Genomic DNA, 15,904 nt, shown 5'->3' with positions numbered 1-15,904 from the left:
TTTAAGAAAGTAAAAACCCAAGTAGTCTGAGAATATAGTTCAGACATTTTTAGGTCGATTTTCGGTCCTTTATTAGCTACTTAATATGACATTTGTGAACATAAAAGTTTTTTTGGGGGGATAAACAAAAGCAAAAGATTTTTTTCCACTTATGTAGCCAAGTACCTGGATGTGAAAGCTACACGTGAGCTGGAACCCCAAGCTCAGTGACAAGCTGTGGATGGGAGGGTTTAGTGTCACATGCCGGTGGCTACACAGCTAGGCTCACCCCCAAGGACTCTGGCTCCCATATCTGTTCCCTTTATGTGACCTTTCGCTATCAGAGGGCCATGCTGGGAGAGAGTCAGAATATTATTTTGAGACTTGGGATTAGTACCTAAAACAGCAAAAGAGGAGCTGGAAATATTTGATTTAAACTTCATTGGCTGGAGGAGTCTCCTCTCCAAGAACTGTGAGTTACCAGTGGCTTTAAGCTCTTTCTACTCTTAGCTCTATGTAACACAAATATGAACATATTTCCATTTCTTTACCCCTTGGGCTTATTTCCTGCTAGAGGGAAAGTGCTGACATTCAGAGACCTGGAGGAAATATAGAAAATTGGACTTTAATATCTCTCCGTTGCCCTCCTACTTCTTTTGCAGAGGTAATCTATTCTTTTCCTTCCACAGACTTTCCGCCTTCCAGAGGAGTAATTTTACCATATAGAACACAGAATACATACAATAAACATTCTATAGGAATGTAGAATAAATCAGTCTATATGAAATCAAGACAGAAAGAATTGTTAATATATATGGAGTATAGAGTAGACCTCCATTCTTAGGCTGCCAACTTTACTTTATGGCTAGGATTTTCTTTCACTCTCAAATGTGCTCACCAGAACCCTTCCTATTATCCCCATTTTTCAGAGGAAAACAAGACCCACCAATACAGACCATCAGATTTTACTGCACGTAACTCACATACATGTATAATTTGAGATTTTTGTCTCAAGCTGAATCTTTTCCACTTTGGTACCATTAAACTTGGTAAAGGCAAAAGGGACCCCAAAAGTAACACCTGCTCTAGTCTCTTTTCCCCTTCCACAGCAGATAACACCCCTGTCAAACAGAAGGAATCCATTCTGTGTTGAGCCAGGGCCTGGGAACGTGTAGACTTTGAGGTTGCAAGAATAAGTACTGATTTTTGTAGATGGACTGACTTAGTGGCTCCAAGTTGCTAGACGTTTGTCTAATCTTCCCTTCAGGGAAGGGCCTTGATTTACTTGCTGTAGGCTCAACCAAGTTTTAAACTTTGAGACCGTAATCCTGTGATCAGAAATCTCTTAATTGGCATACATCCCCCAAAGATCCTATAACCCTGCAGTCATGTTTGCATTCTAAACAGAACATGTGTTTCATACCGTGTGAAAATGCCAACAGAAACTGCCTGCTTAATTTTATCAACCTTCTTTTTTAGAGGGTGCTGACAGCCTTGCAGAGAGGCAGGCCTAGCAGCTTGGCCCGGCAAACCTGCATTCTGTGGCTTTTTTGTTAAGTGGTACATCAGGAGATTAATTCAGCCCAAGTTTTGCATTTGTATTTTGTACCAATGCCCAGAGGTCTTCGGAGCAAAAGCATATTTGATACCTATTTATCGTCGTCATGGGAGCCAAGGTGATATTGACTTTAGTGAGGTCCTTTGAGGAGAGATGATGAGGAACTGGATATATCTGCTCGGTTCTATTTTCACATCTATCTGCTGTTTGCCAAAAGGTTAAGTTTCTCCCACCTCTCTGTCAGCACTTCCCAACCTTTTCCTTCCAGTGGTATGTTTGGTATTACCAAAGGAGTTAAGGCATTGCTCATGGTAGTGATGACAAACATGGCAGAGATATGTACTTGTGTGTCCACTTGCTCTAGTTGAAGATTTCTTTCTGGGCCTTTTAAAATTTCTTATGTTGGTGGGTTGTGGCTTAGAAGGAGAAGCCTGAGTCTTCTAAAAGAATAATACCTGTGGCACCTGGGTGGCTCAGTGGTTGAGTGTCTGCCTTTGGCTCAGATTGTGATCTGGAGATCCTGGGACCAAATTCTGCATCAGGTTCTGCACAGGGAGCCTGCTTCTTCTTCTGCCTATGTCTCTTTCATGAATAAATAAAATAAAAAAAAAATCTGCCTATTGTCAAGTGTGAGAGCCCAAAGACAGGTAATGAATGTCAAAGAAGTAAGGAAGCAAAAGAAGTATATGGAATCCCAAAAGAAAGAAGACCTCTAATAGCCCGGAGCCATCTATGAGGGCAAATGGAAACCATGGGAAACCATGGGAAAGTGATGGTTTATTGACCAATCACTTGGATTCTAAGTCTTTTGTCATTTGAAACCTGTTATGGTTTCATCCATTACTTTAATACACTGCTGGGAGCAAAAAAGAGAAATGTATTTAAATGAAGTGTTAAATCTCAAGTTCCAAATTTGTAAATGAGCTTTCCAATGCTATATTTCCTAAGCTTAAAAATATCATTTTTCTGAAAGCAATGCCCAAGATAATTATAACGACAGATTTTTTTTTTTTCCTGAAGCACTCTGGGCTTAAAACACACAGACACAGACACATACAGACACACACACAAACACACACACACTTGCCGTCTTCCTTTTTCCTGATCGGTTTTTCTTTCTTACCTCTAAAGTTTGAGTTCCTAATAAGTGCCAAGCACCGTGCTAAACATGTTAGCTAGATTCTTTCAGTAATCCTAAAGTTAATACTGTCTGTATCCCCATTTTACAGGTGAAGCAACCTGTCATGGAGTCATGACACAACTAAAAGTCGAGATCTGTTCCCTGAGCCTCTGCTTTAACTTCCATCTTGCTGTCCTTCCCAGCTAATGAGATTAAATAATAATACATATTCTATAAGCTGCACTTGTTTTTATTCATAGCCACATCTTTTAAAAACAATTTAAGTAGTTTTGGGCAGCCCGGGTGGCTCAGCGGTTTACCGCTGCCTTTGGCCCAGGGTGTGATCCTGGAGACCCAGGATCGAGTCCCACGTCGGGCTCCCTGCATGGAGTCTGCTTATCCCTCTGCCTGTGTCTCTGCCTCTCTCTCTCTTGGTCTCTAATTAAAAAAAAAAAAAAAAATCTTAAAAAAAATAAAAAATAAAAACAATTTAAGTAGTTTAAATGTTTTCCTTCTATTTACCTGGGGAAAACTAGATTTTTAGCCAAATTCCAGTGATGATTTTTTTTAATAGTAATAAACTCTGTGTATGATTAGGTATACCTATGGGTAGACATATAGATATATAGGTATATTAAAGGATACAAAAGAAACTGTGATTGCCTCCAAAGGGGGGGGGGGGGAACCAAACAAGTAACATGGTTGAGGTAAGAACTTGATCTGTTGAAATTTCTTATATGTACTTCTATTACCTAACCAAAAGCCATTTTTTAAATCTAATCCAAATAAACAAGAATAACAGAAATTTATTCTCCTGGAAGAATGTTGGCTTTCAAGTGGATAAGCAATTACTTGTGAAAACTCTTCTGTACCATCAACAGAACATTATTAGCCACATCCTATTTTCTGCCAATTATTACCATTAAAAATTATTTCAAAGCCGGTGATCTGTTAATTACATTCAATTCCTCTAGCATGTGTCATAATTTCAGCCTTTAAATAAAAATAGATGGGTTTTATTTAGATGCATTGATGCATTCTCCAAGGAATTCATGCTTTCTTAAGTCTTAAAGGAAGGTAAAAGTTTGAAAGATCAACCTTATATTTTGGATTTCAACAAAGCAGCACAGACTGTGTGTAGTAGCAGGACAAAGTCACGACTGCTTTTTTTGAGAGCGCTAGCCAACCCCGAGATGCTGTATTTTGGATCTGGGCAACACTATTCACTCGCTCATCCATTCATTCCTTGAATTGTGCTCCATGTTAATTAGGTCCTTTTCAGATGTCCGGTTTCCCTCTGGTGCTGACGATATTTGAAGAATTATGGGAGCAAAGGAAGGCATTTCAACAGAATAACACAAAAGCAGTTCTAGTAACCTATTCAATTGCTAGAGTCCCAGCTGCTCATCACTACCGACAAAATTGTGGGCATGGCACTCTTGATAGTTGCACAAATGCCAGGGATTCTTGTAGACTCAGATGCATCTTAGTTGAGGTTTGTATTTGATCACTGAATCCTTTTTTTTTTTTTTTTTTTTTGTAGCCAGCTGGAGTTTTTGGCTATAATATGTAAACAATTCTTGGATGAATCATGCTGTGGTCATTGTAGACCTCTCACCTGATTGAATAACTAGATCTGTTTTTGTTTCCTTTTTAAAATGGTGAATGACACATCGGTTAGCATGCATAATCTGTGCCTATAGATGCATAATAAAGTACACATGAATAAAATATTCTGCAGGCAGTTAAAACAAACTGCAGGTCTGATTGTCAGGGGTGGCACTACGTAAAATGGCTAAGACTTTGAGCTCTAGGTTTTACAGCCTGGATTTGCCCCTAGTTAGTGCTGTGTCCTGGTGTAGGTTCATTAAATCTCTCTAAGCCTCCGTGTACTCTTGTAGAAAAGGTTTGTTGTGAGGATTAAAGTAAATAACACGAATAAGCTCATAGTACAGTGCATGGTGTTTGGTAATCAATAATGTGAATTTTTAAAAAGGATTTATTTGAGAGAGGGAGACAGAACAAGCAGGGGGAGGAGGAAAGGGTGAGAATCTCAAGCTGATTCTGAGCACAGAGCACCACAGGGGGCTCGATCTCACAACCCCGAGGTTATGATCTGAGCTTAAATCAAAAGTGAGATGCTTAACCGATGAGGCCGCCCAGGCACCCCATAAATGTGCATTTTTATTTTTGTGTTTGAGTCCCTCAGTGTTGCTGAAGACAGGCAGGAGGACAGGGGTAATGGAGGGACCCATGTAGCTGCTCTGTATGGGTGGGCTGAAATAAAAATTTCCTCTGAAAGTTCAGATTTCACCTCCTGCAGGCAAAGTCCTCAGGAACACATTCCTAATCTAGACTTCTACCTCCTTCCCTGCAGAAGCCGTCTGCTTTCCTACGAGGCCCTGAGGTCTGCTCTCTGAACTTTCCCTGGAGGGGGAAATGTTATGCCTTCTTAAACCCCGCCGGCCTACAAAACCAGCTCAAATTTCATAACCATGAAGATCTTCCAAGAAATTACATCCATCCCTCTCTTTTCCCAAATGCCAAGAGAAGAATTAAGTAATTTTTGCCACTCATCTTGGTGGTACATCAGTACTCTAGGCTGCTACGACAAACGGTCACAAGCTTTGTGGCTTCAAGCAACATAACTATATAACTATTATTTTATGGTCTTGTCAACTAGGAGTCTGATATGGGTCTCTTGTGGCTCAGATCAAGGTATCAGCGGGGCTTTTCTTTCCTTTGCATAGAAATCCTTTCCTTGCTCATTCAGGTGTGGGCAGGATTCGTTTCCATGCAGTTGTGGCATTAGGTCCATTTCCTTCCTGGCACTGGCTGGAGGTGGCCCTGAGTTCCTAGAGGGCTCTCTCGGGCCCTTATGCATGGCCTCGACATGTCAGTACACCAGTGGTCTTCTGGAACACTTCTAGCCTTTCTATGTTGCTCTCTTTAGACTCTACTTTCTGCCTACTTCTTCCAATTTTAAGAAGTTGTGATTAGATTGAAACCACCAGGCTAATCCAGGATAATCTCCCCATCTCGAGATTGGTCACCTAGATCACACTTGAAAAGTCTCTTTTTGCCATGTTAGAATGTGGACAATTTTGAGGAGTCCTCATTCTGCCTGCCTAGGTCTTTGACAAAATCAGTTTAGGATGGTAATTATACATACACATGCCTCAACTATATACAGTTTTTTTCCCCCCAGTTGTCTGTGTCTTGCCTCCTTATCAAGATTCTGGAAGGTAGGGAGGAACAAGGTGGGTGCCTCTTACTATTTTTCTGTAGCCCCAACCTGAGCCACCCCCGGTTTCTCAAAGCAAGACAAATGATGGAGAAGACACCTGACAGATTGCTGAGTCATTCGTTCAAGAGGGTCTTTGTAGTCCTAATCTTGTATCGTAAGTAGTCAAATTTATAAAGGATTTATTTTTAATTGGAAGACTGATCTAAGAGATTCCCTCTGATACAGATTCTTCCTTAGGCAAATGCCATGAACTTGACTGACCATGCTTGGAATGATCTAAGTAACAGGTGTCCTGATCTTGAAGCTGAGCTTCAAGGTTAAGTTTGTTGGCTTAGAAATAAAGTTTGTCCTAACAGCATTTATTAAAATCACGCATTCCAGCAATGGCAAAGGAGACAAAGTGCCCTTTGCACGACAGACATTTGTTCTCCAGGAAACAGTATTTAAATGTCCTTCATGTTTACATAACTTTATGAGTGGGGTGATTACTTTTTTTTAACCTGTATAATCTATTAAAATATTAGAACCTCCCCTCTTAGCTTTCTCTGATGATATTCGCTCATAATTCTTCCTACATCTATCCTGTTTTTCTAAGTAAAGCAAATTTTTAAAAAAGCAATTTCTAACATTTGCACATTTTTTTTCACTGGAATTTTCTTTCATTTCTTACTGGGAAATTGTCTAATTATTGAAACTCCACTCAAGTTCTTCTACAAGGAAGTCTTCCTTTATCCCTTCTCACCTACATGAAGCATGAAGCATGTCAGAGTATTTTGTATCCCTAGTAATGAGTGCTATGGTTGACATCCTAAAACTAAAATATGTGTATATCAGTTGACTAATAATGGCAATCACAGGAAAAAAATGAAATGACAAGGTTACATCTTTGGCTCTAGAATCTAATCCTAATCAATTGCTCCTTCCCTCTCACCCCAGCACAATATTATTTAGTTTTGCTTGTTTGTCCAATGTTTATAATGACTCTGTGGTATCTGACAACTTTGACTTTTTTTTTTTTTTTAAGATTTTGTTTTTTCATGAGAGATACACAGAGAGAGGCAGAGACATAGGCGGAGGGAGAAGCAAGCTCCCCACAAGGAGCCTAATGTGGGACTTGATCTCAGGACCTCAGGATCACGATCTGAGCCAAAGGCAGATGCTCAACCACTGAGCCCCCCAGGCACCCCAACGACTTTGACTTCAAAGAAACCTTTCTTCTGTTGCAGACCTCATAAAAACATTATTCTTGAAAGCCCTTTCTTGTGGTACAAATGAATGTTAGAATCCCCAAGTAAAAGTAGAACTATTTCACTCAAAGCTAGTGAGGAATTCTGACATTCAGCTGACTGACTCTATAACTCGAAGTCTCCACAGCGTGCTGCACCCCACTTACTACATCATGTACAAACGGTCTGCTTCATTACAATAGCCTTTATCACTCCAAGAGAACTAGCAGACCATGTCTCACAATGGTATTATCTACCTTTGGTCCCAGTTTAAATTTAAAAAAGATGGCTTTGTCCTACTACCAAAGCATCATTTTGCATCCTCCAAATGCAAACTACATCCACCATTTGCCTTTACAACGAAATTTAAAATTCTCTCAGTAAGTAGTAGTAAACCTTACATAAAGCCTGGGAGGTAGAATGGGGTAAGGGGTCACCATATATGAATGTGCTTATTCACCTATTAGTTTCTGTAGAACATTCTGTCCTGAGGCAAATCCTCAATATAATAAAATCATTTAGGAAAAAACAACTACCACCAGCCTGCACTTGGCTACTGATCACGGATTTCAATATTGTATTCTCCCGGAAACCAAAAAAAGAAAAATGATCTCAGAAAGGCCTGTTGTTTTGGCAAGCAGTGAAATGCAATTGCATTTCTACATATTGAGTAGCAGTTGGAATTTTATAAATGGTTAATGCTGGGACGACTCCAGGAGGCATTAGAAATATTAGAGTGGGTAGCGCATTACAGCTCAGCAATTCTGCACAGAACTAAATGTTGAGCAGCATCCATAGAGAGTATTTATGACGTAACCAGGCACTTGAGAATATGTTTTTGGAAGCAAAATGAGTTGATGATGAGGGAAGTTATATAACAAATGGTGCCAAGGTAGGTATAAAGGAAAATTATTCATCAGGAAAAACAAGTGCTTTTGGGTATGGAAGACATTTCTAACAATCTCTCCAACTATAGAAAGGAAGCCTGTTTAGACTTTAAGAAGAATGAAAGGGTATTAACAAAGGCCATAAAGTACAAGTCTAGTTGGTATTTGGTCATGCTTTTCTTTGAATCCTTCACTTTGGACCTTGGTTAGACATGTACACACACACTACACACCTATATACATATGTACCTGTGTTCGTGTGTATCATTATACAGTTTCAGACTCCTGGATCTTTATAATGAGATCTATCTTTTTTTAAGATTTTTATTTATTGGGCAGCCTGGGTGGCTCAGCAGTTTAGCGTCGCCTTCAGCCCAGGGTGTGATTCTGGAGACCCAGGATCGAGTCCCACGTCGGGCTTCCTGCATAGAGCCTGCTTCTCCCTCTGCCTGTGTCTCTGCCTCTCTCTCTCTCTCTCTCAGTCTCTCATGAAAAAATAAATAAAAATCTTAAAAAGATTTTTTAAGGCCTTATTAATCTTAAAAAGATTTTTATTTATTTATTCATGAGAGGTACAGAGAAAGAGAGACTTAAGCAGAGGGAAAAGCAGGCTTCTCTGCAAGGAGCCCAATGTGGGACTCGATTCCGGGACCCTGGGATCATGACCTGAGCCCAGAGGCAGACACTCAACCACTGAGCCACCCCAGTGCCCTGAGGGTTTATCTTTTTAATTGTTAACTGCCTGTCTCCAATTGTTCCTTCTCCAATCCTCCAAATACAGAGATACACTGAGCTGCACACCTCTCCTGTTATTCCTTTGGCTGGCTTGGAAGCTTGGCTGCTTTCACGGCTCCAACTGTCCAGAGTGCGGATACTAGATGGCTTCCTGTTTGTTTTCTCTGGGACCTGACATCTCTCTACCACTTTTCTTCTCTGTATTCAACTGTCCATCTACGGCCTTTACAATAGATTCCCACAGCAAATTTCCATAATCTTTCTTCCTCTTGGAGATTTCTATGCTAGATTTCCCCATTTGGCTTCTTTTTCCCAGGTATCCAGGCTCAAAATCCTCACATTTTTAATCCCTTCCTTTCTCCCCCCAAGGACAGCTGTCTTGCTTCCAGAATCCCCTGTTCTCTCCCACATCTGCCTAGTATCTTTCCTTGCAAGTCTCTAACCTACAACTTTAGAGCTCAACTAGAGCAGCAGCAGCAGTATGATGATTGGTCCGTTTGGCTTTCTTCTTTCCCCACTCACCTTATCCTAGGCATTACTACCAAAAAAAAAAAAAAAAAATAGGCAATTACATGGGTCACAACCCCTGTGTGACAATATCTTCGGTGTTTTCATGATAAATCCGAATCTTGCCTGTCCTTTATCAGATGTACACCTTGAACTCTACTCTACCCTTATTCAATATATTTGGGGAGGGGCTACAAAATTCTGTATTTTTTGCTCATGTAATTCATCTTCCCTGAAATGTTTTTCCTCACACATCTTTATCCAAGTCTTACCCTTTTCCACAAAATGCAATTCAAATTTGATCATGTTTGAGGAAGACCAAAATAATTTCATTCAGTTTAAGTTGAAAGTATTTTTTAAAGGCCTTATTAATCAGACCCTTCACGTAGGAAACTTTTTCATAGGAAAACAAGCAGTGGGAGAAGTAGTGCAGTTGTTGTGTGCATCTCAACGTGGGAGGTGAGTAACTTGTATGGCATTTCCTGAATGGTGGGTGGCAGATGACCAAAGTCTAGGTCTTTGGACTCCAATCAACATCTCTACCTTACAGTGTGAGTGGAGGCATCGTGGCATACTCATGAAGTGCAAATACATAGCTGTCAGGCGGCCCGGATTTCCACCCTGGCTCTGCCATTTATTAGGAATGTGAAGTTGGACAAATCAGTAGACATATCTGTTCCATTTCCTAATCTGTGAAATGGGCCCAGCAGTTTTGTGTGAGGTCAAAAAAAGGTAATGCAGGTAAAGTATTTAGCACAGTGCTTGCAGTGAGGAAAGCTTTCAGTAATGCAGCTGCATAAGGCCCTAACTGGATAAAACGGACTTCTCCAAAGACTAGAATGACATCCCCAAATACCAGTAGCCTAAAGGTGGAGTTCTTTTCAACCTCATAACTCTGATTATGCATTAAGACTCAAGATGCTTTCCCCTCCCATTCTAGATAGGATGGTTTAATTATACCACTGCAATCAAATGAGATTATACAAGTCCATCAATCTATCGTCTCTTTGATATGTTTTCCTTGGGTAAACATAATTTTCAACAGTATTTTCTTAGTGGTTAACAGTGTTTTACTCCTATAACTGAAATTGTTTCTTTACTCTTTAGGTCTCTCACCAGGCCAGGAAAATTAGAGCTTCAGCTCACACACACTTCCAGAAAGCACTATTTCATACCATAGATCATTACTTTGCCTGGAAAGCCCGCAATTTAATTTTTGGATTAGCCACACTAATCATCTCCCTGAGAACCAGATGCCCCACTGCCAAATTGTACCAACAGAGAGAAGTAACATTCAGCTTTTGGAGAAATTCTAAGTAGTTCCAAGCAGTTAGCAGTAAGCAGTATATGCAATGGCTAAATGCTTCATCTGGACTCAACTTTCTGAGTTGAAATCCTGCCTCTTACTGATATTGGATCTTGAACAAGTCTCTGTACCTTTCCGTACTGGTTTTTATTTCATTTTTTAACTTGGAAGATTACTGTAATACATAAATGAAACAATGCATACAATCATTCAGATTCTGTTAATAGAAGCACATAAAACTTAAATGTTATCAATGTTAGTGTTATTATTTTGATTTATCCAAAGATGTGCTCTCTCTGATAGCAGCTTCTCAACTCTTTCCTCTGTGCTATCGACTTACGGGCTTCTCTCTTTTGTCTTTTGTTCAAGTAAACTGAAAAGAATTTGGCAAAGTTACAAGTGAGTAAACCCCAATCTATCAGAGGGCAGTGGTGGGGAGGATGTATAGCAGTGGGTTGGAGGTCTTCCTCAAAATGTCCATGACTCAAATATTAGCTATGGTGCTAAGTGACTTCCAAAAACCTGAGATTGCACATACGATCCCAACTTGTAGCAGCTGCCAGGGATGGCATTTGAACAAGTATCTACTGAAAAATGACTAGAATGTTCTTTGCTTTTCCATAAAGGGAATCTTGTTAAGTGAATTGAATAACTCCTAGGGGTGTAATAAGACCTGGCAAATCAGTGCTCTTCTGGAGAACGTAATCATGCCTTCTGGAGCTATACCACAGGCACTCAATTATTTAGAGGGATCGTCGGGCACCCAGCCCATCGACTCTTGGATAGTGTTTTAGAAGTCATGAGGGTTGCCTATCTGAGCTGCTGAAAAGGGGAATGTCCTACATCACACTTTAAAATGGGTAACGCGTAATGCACTGGAATTTCTCCCGTCACCCTCTGGTCTAGCCTTTGCCTTAAGTCTGTAGAGACACAAAGATAAGAAGATACTTGCATGTGGAATTTGCAGTGCTTTCTATCACATGAAATTTCTCCTGTTACGTGTACTTCGGGGGAAATGTATTTCTGTAGAAGTGTATCTGCGATACTAAAAAAATAAACTGTTACTAGAAATAGGATAGTACAGGGAAAGTAATCATGATCATTTTATGAGTATACTTTCGGTGGCCCACAAAACCCTTGAATATAGGAGTTCATTTGATTCTTAACTTTTGGATATGCACCAGGTGACTTGCCAAGACCACACAGCCAATAAATGTGAAACTGTGACTTGAATCTAGGACTTCTGACTTTTAAATTAGCTGTGCTTTATAATACAGCGTTCTACTTAAGCCGTAGATTATGTCACCCATAGAAGTTAAATTAATATTCAATTATTCAGGATTTTTATTTACTAAACAGTGTTTTTTAGCATACAGCATGTGCCAGTTTCAAATATCTCTCCTCCCCAGTTCCCTGCTCTCTTAATTGCCAGCCCCAAGCACTCCATTCATTTGGCCACACCTTTTCAGTGCTCCAATGGTCCTGAAATTTCATTGTACAGGAGACAGCCTTAGAGTGCTTAATAAACGGCAGGTGTCTGGGACTTTATGCCCAAGAGGCTGTGATCCAGGCTGTCTAGTACCATATTCTGAGCAACCTGGCACTCAGCTCGGATTCCAGTAGCTATCTAGGTCTTTCCTCCATGTAGATTCCTAAGCCAGCCATTGAACATTACCATCGTTCAACTCTCTATGCTCCTGATCTTCAACAACACAAACCTATAAACCTGGATCATCCTCTCCTCCTTCTTACCTCTCTTCCTCCTCTTTCTTCATCTCCATCCTAATATCTTAAAACAAAGCACCTCCTGAGAAAGATAAATCCAGACTCTACCTGTTGCAAGCAAAGCCCTATCAGCTCAGTATCATAGCTTATTAATTATAGTGCATTTATTATTGGCTTCAGAGTATCTTCCCCCAGGAGCCTATCTTCTCTTCCCCTGGGCCTTCACTAGCTCTACCTTAGAGGAAGGTTATTCTAGGGCTTCTTTTTAGGTTCTGTTGGAAGGTCCATGGAATATGCAACCTTTATTAGACATTACACCAAACTCAGAGACGCACAGAATTCTCAGCCTTAACTCTTGGACCACTCCAATCCTGGTCACAAAGTTTATGGTGTGTCCCAATTAGTCTAGTTTCCCTCCCTCACTAGCCTTTAGTCATTCAGCTTAGATCACAGGTCCTTTATTTGTGTGTTCTGCTAGACTGTAACTAAAACTGTTGAATATGTATCTAATAAACTGAAATGACTGCTGCTGTCTGTAGGTTATGGCTCTTGCAATTGCCGACCTGTGGGTCATCACAGGAGTAAGTCAACAACTTCATCTTACCAGTTAGAGGGATTTAGAGTTCTATTCCTAGATTTTAGGACATCCCAACATAGGCTGTGAGCATCTTCATGCCCATTGCATCACAGCCAAGCCATCATCTGACGTAGTAGATTGGTGATCTGACTAGATTTCTGCCTTTATATCTCTGCCTGGTACCCCCTGGGGCTATTTTTGGACCTTACTAATGACACCTGATGATTGAGCTGTGAGACGCTCTACCTCTCTGACTTTGGCTCTAAGCTACAGACTGCAATCATGTTTTTAATATCCGCCCTAAGCAGGTATGACTTCATAGATCAACCTGTAGTGGCCAGAGATCTTCAACTTCCTCGTTTAGCCATGTCTTACATTGAAGATTCTGGCAATTCTTGTGGGGTCCTGCTTTAGACCCAGGTTAGTCTCCTTGAATCCTACCCTACCCAGGTTTCTTTTCTTTCCAAGTACCCAGAGCCTAAGAACACTTCTCATCTAATACACTGAATTTTGAGAGAAATCCTTCATCTTTCTCCTCCATCACCAGTAGACAGCATCAAATTTTGACTAAAGATAATTGTGTAACTGAAGTCTAATCTCTTCCCTCTAGCAATGGTGGGCTGAAGGTTTGGCCCTGCCTCATGTTCCTAGAGCTAGGATGAGCGTACATTTGGTCAGCTGATCATGGCTAAGAAATATGGAACAAAGGGCAAGTTAATTTATAGCCCAAGTGTGTGGGTGAACTGAAGGGCAGGGTAAATCTAAATCCTCTAGGGAGGAGGAATGAGTGAAATGCCAGAAAGGCATCTGAAACACATGGTTGGCTAAAACAAATTGAATTGCAACCTGAGGGGGAAAGGGTGGGTTTATAAGAGTGGATTTTGAAGCCAGTGCAGAAAGTTCCAGAAAACTAAAAAATCCGGAGGACTTTTAGCCTTTTATAAAATAGTCATGGCTGCACCTATGATCTGGGAGGCACAATTCAAGCACCATGACCAGCTCAAAGAATGCTGGATTGCTCTACTCTCATAGAAACATCCAATCATTCTAGAGCTTTTGGTTACCTGTCCAAACTGACTTATTTCAGCTGAACAAACTATACCACTGGCAAGGGTACTTGAAAGAGCTCACTAAAACAATGCATGGAGTACTCTGGATTGAGTAAAGAAGTTTAATGTTTGATTAAGCTATAACTCTACAACCTTCTGGTACTTTGGTAGTGATATGCTTAGTAATTTTCAATGCAATGTTCTTGTGAACATGATAACTAGATTTATTTTTCTCTTCATTTGAGATGAATACTCTTAATATATCTTTATAAATTATTTTCTCTAGGATTATTGACTCCCTGTCCTCTTGAAAAATATATCAACAACTAGCAAAGAATTAAAATGTAGGAGCCATTAATCTCCAGAGAGACTACACACAGACAATTCTCCTCTTTCCCCTTCCCTCAAGGGACTTGAACATGAGGGGTTAGGAAAGAGCTACTAGTTTGTGCATGCCTTTATTGCTCTTTGTCTTGACAATATCTACCTATTTTATCACAACAGGTTCTTCACATCTGTGTCACCTATCCTAATTTCACTAGTAAAGGCTGCTTCCCTCGGATTTCTAGCTCAGCCCTTTACCCTTTGCAAAGATCTTCTTGATCATTATAACCTCTTGGGGGGTATTTTTCTAAAAGATGTAGCTCACTCCCCAAAGTGAAAACCCAAGGGGAAATCTACCAATAAGCATTACACTCGTATTTCCTAGTCTCTTAAATTAATTTGCCAGAAGAGAAACTTCAATGGCAAAAACAATTAAACAAAAATGGTGGTGGGGGGGATGAGAATGGAGGTGAGTATATTTGTTTCCTATTGCTGTTATCACAGATTACCAGAAACCAAGTGGCTTAAAACAATATACTTATTATCTTGCAGTTCTGAAGGTTAGAAGTCTGGAAAATGGATCTTTTGGGCTAAAATCAAACATAACAAAACTGCATTTCTTCCAGGGACACGAGGAGAGAATCTGTTTCCTTGTCTTACCTAGCTTCCAGTTGCCACCTACATTCCCTGATATGTGCCCCTTCTCATCTCTTCAACGTTCTTCTGACCAACCTGTGCTTCCATCTTCAGATCTCCTCTCTGCTTTTGACCTTCTTGCTGCCTCCTTATAAGGACTCTTATGATTACACTGGGCCTACCCAGATATTCCAGGATAATCTCAAGCACTCAGTATCCAGAATTAATTCGCCCCTGCAAAGTCTCTTTTACCCATCAGATCAGGTCATATATTAACAGGTTCCTGGGATTAGGGTGTGAACATCTTTGAAGGAGCTATTTTTCAGGCTACTAAAGGGAGATTTTACATATAAACAGTTTTTGATGATATAGTTGAGCCCTTCAAGATTTATTCTCCTATTTTCATTTGATTCCATTGAAACCCAGAACAATTATAAATTGGGTCTGCCAGAAAGCCCAACTGGACCTTGATGGGGTTCAGGGCTCAGTGTTCAATTTACAGTAAACCACTCTTTTTCCATTATAATACAACTCTTTCATATATGAGACTTCATGCAAGCAAACTAACTTTGTGTAGTCCTTCCTGCTTCCCAAACTGACTTTGTGTAGTCCTTCCTGCTTCTCAAACTATAGGTAAATTTCTAAATAGTCTACAAGTTGCAATTTAAGAGTCTTTCATTTCCACCGTGCACCCATCTCCCCTCTTCTCCCCTACAAAGAGCAATTAAGCAATTCTCAGAGCTCTTTGGCAACCCCCTTCCCATAGAAGACTTAGAGGTGAAAACATGATTACGGTTCGACATGACTCCTTGTACTCCTAGGGGTCCTCATAATGTCCCCTTTAATGTATAAAACTCCTTTTCATTATAAAGTGAACTACACAAAAATTATTTTTCACTATCCATTTCATTCTCATATGATTTTCTTTTTTTTTCTCATATGATTTTCAATTCTTTTTTGTTCTGTACTGAGTTTTTACTAAAATATATTACTTTTGTAAATTAAAGGCAATAAATGTATTTTTCAAA

The 15,904-nt window shown here is 40.1% G+C and overlaps 1 long non-coding RNA gene across 2 annotated transcripts in view; it reads left to right on the top strand.

The window, feature by feature from the left end:
• Positions 1-237: 237 nt before the first annotated feature.
• Positions 238-15,904, top strand: part of LOC140606906 (uncharacterized) — a 331,711-nt gene continuing 316,044 nt past the window's right edge. Inside the window, exon 1 of one of the 2 annotated variants that reach the window (XR_012009113.1) lies at positions 238-451. This is a non-coding gene — a long non-coding RNA (uncharacterized lncRNA). The remainder of the gene's footprint in view (positions 452-15,904) is intronic. The other variant, XR_012009112.1, reaches the window with a different exon arrangement.

This window comes from Canis lupus, chromosome 16 (assembly GCF_048164855.1).
Source record: "Canis lupus baileyi chromosome 16, mCanLup2.hap1, whole genome shotgun sequence".
NCBI classification, from domain to species: Eukaryota; Metazoa; Chordata; class Mammalia; order Carnivora; family Canidae; genus Canis; species Canis lupus.
The sequence above is the reverse complement of the archived record's forward strand: the minus strand, read 5'-3'. Positions and strand labels throughout refer to the sequence as shown.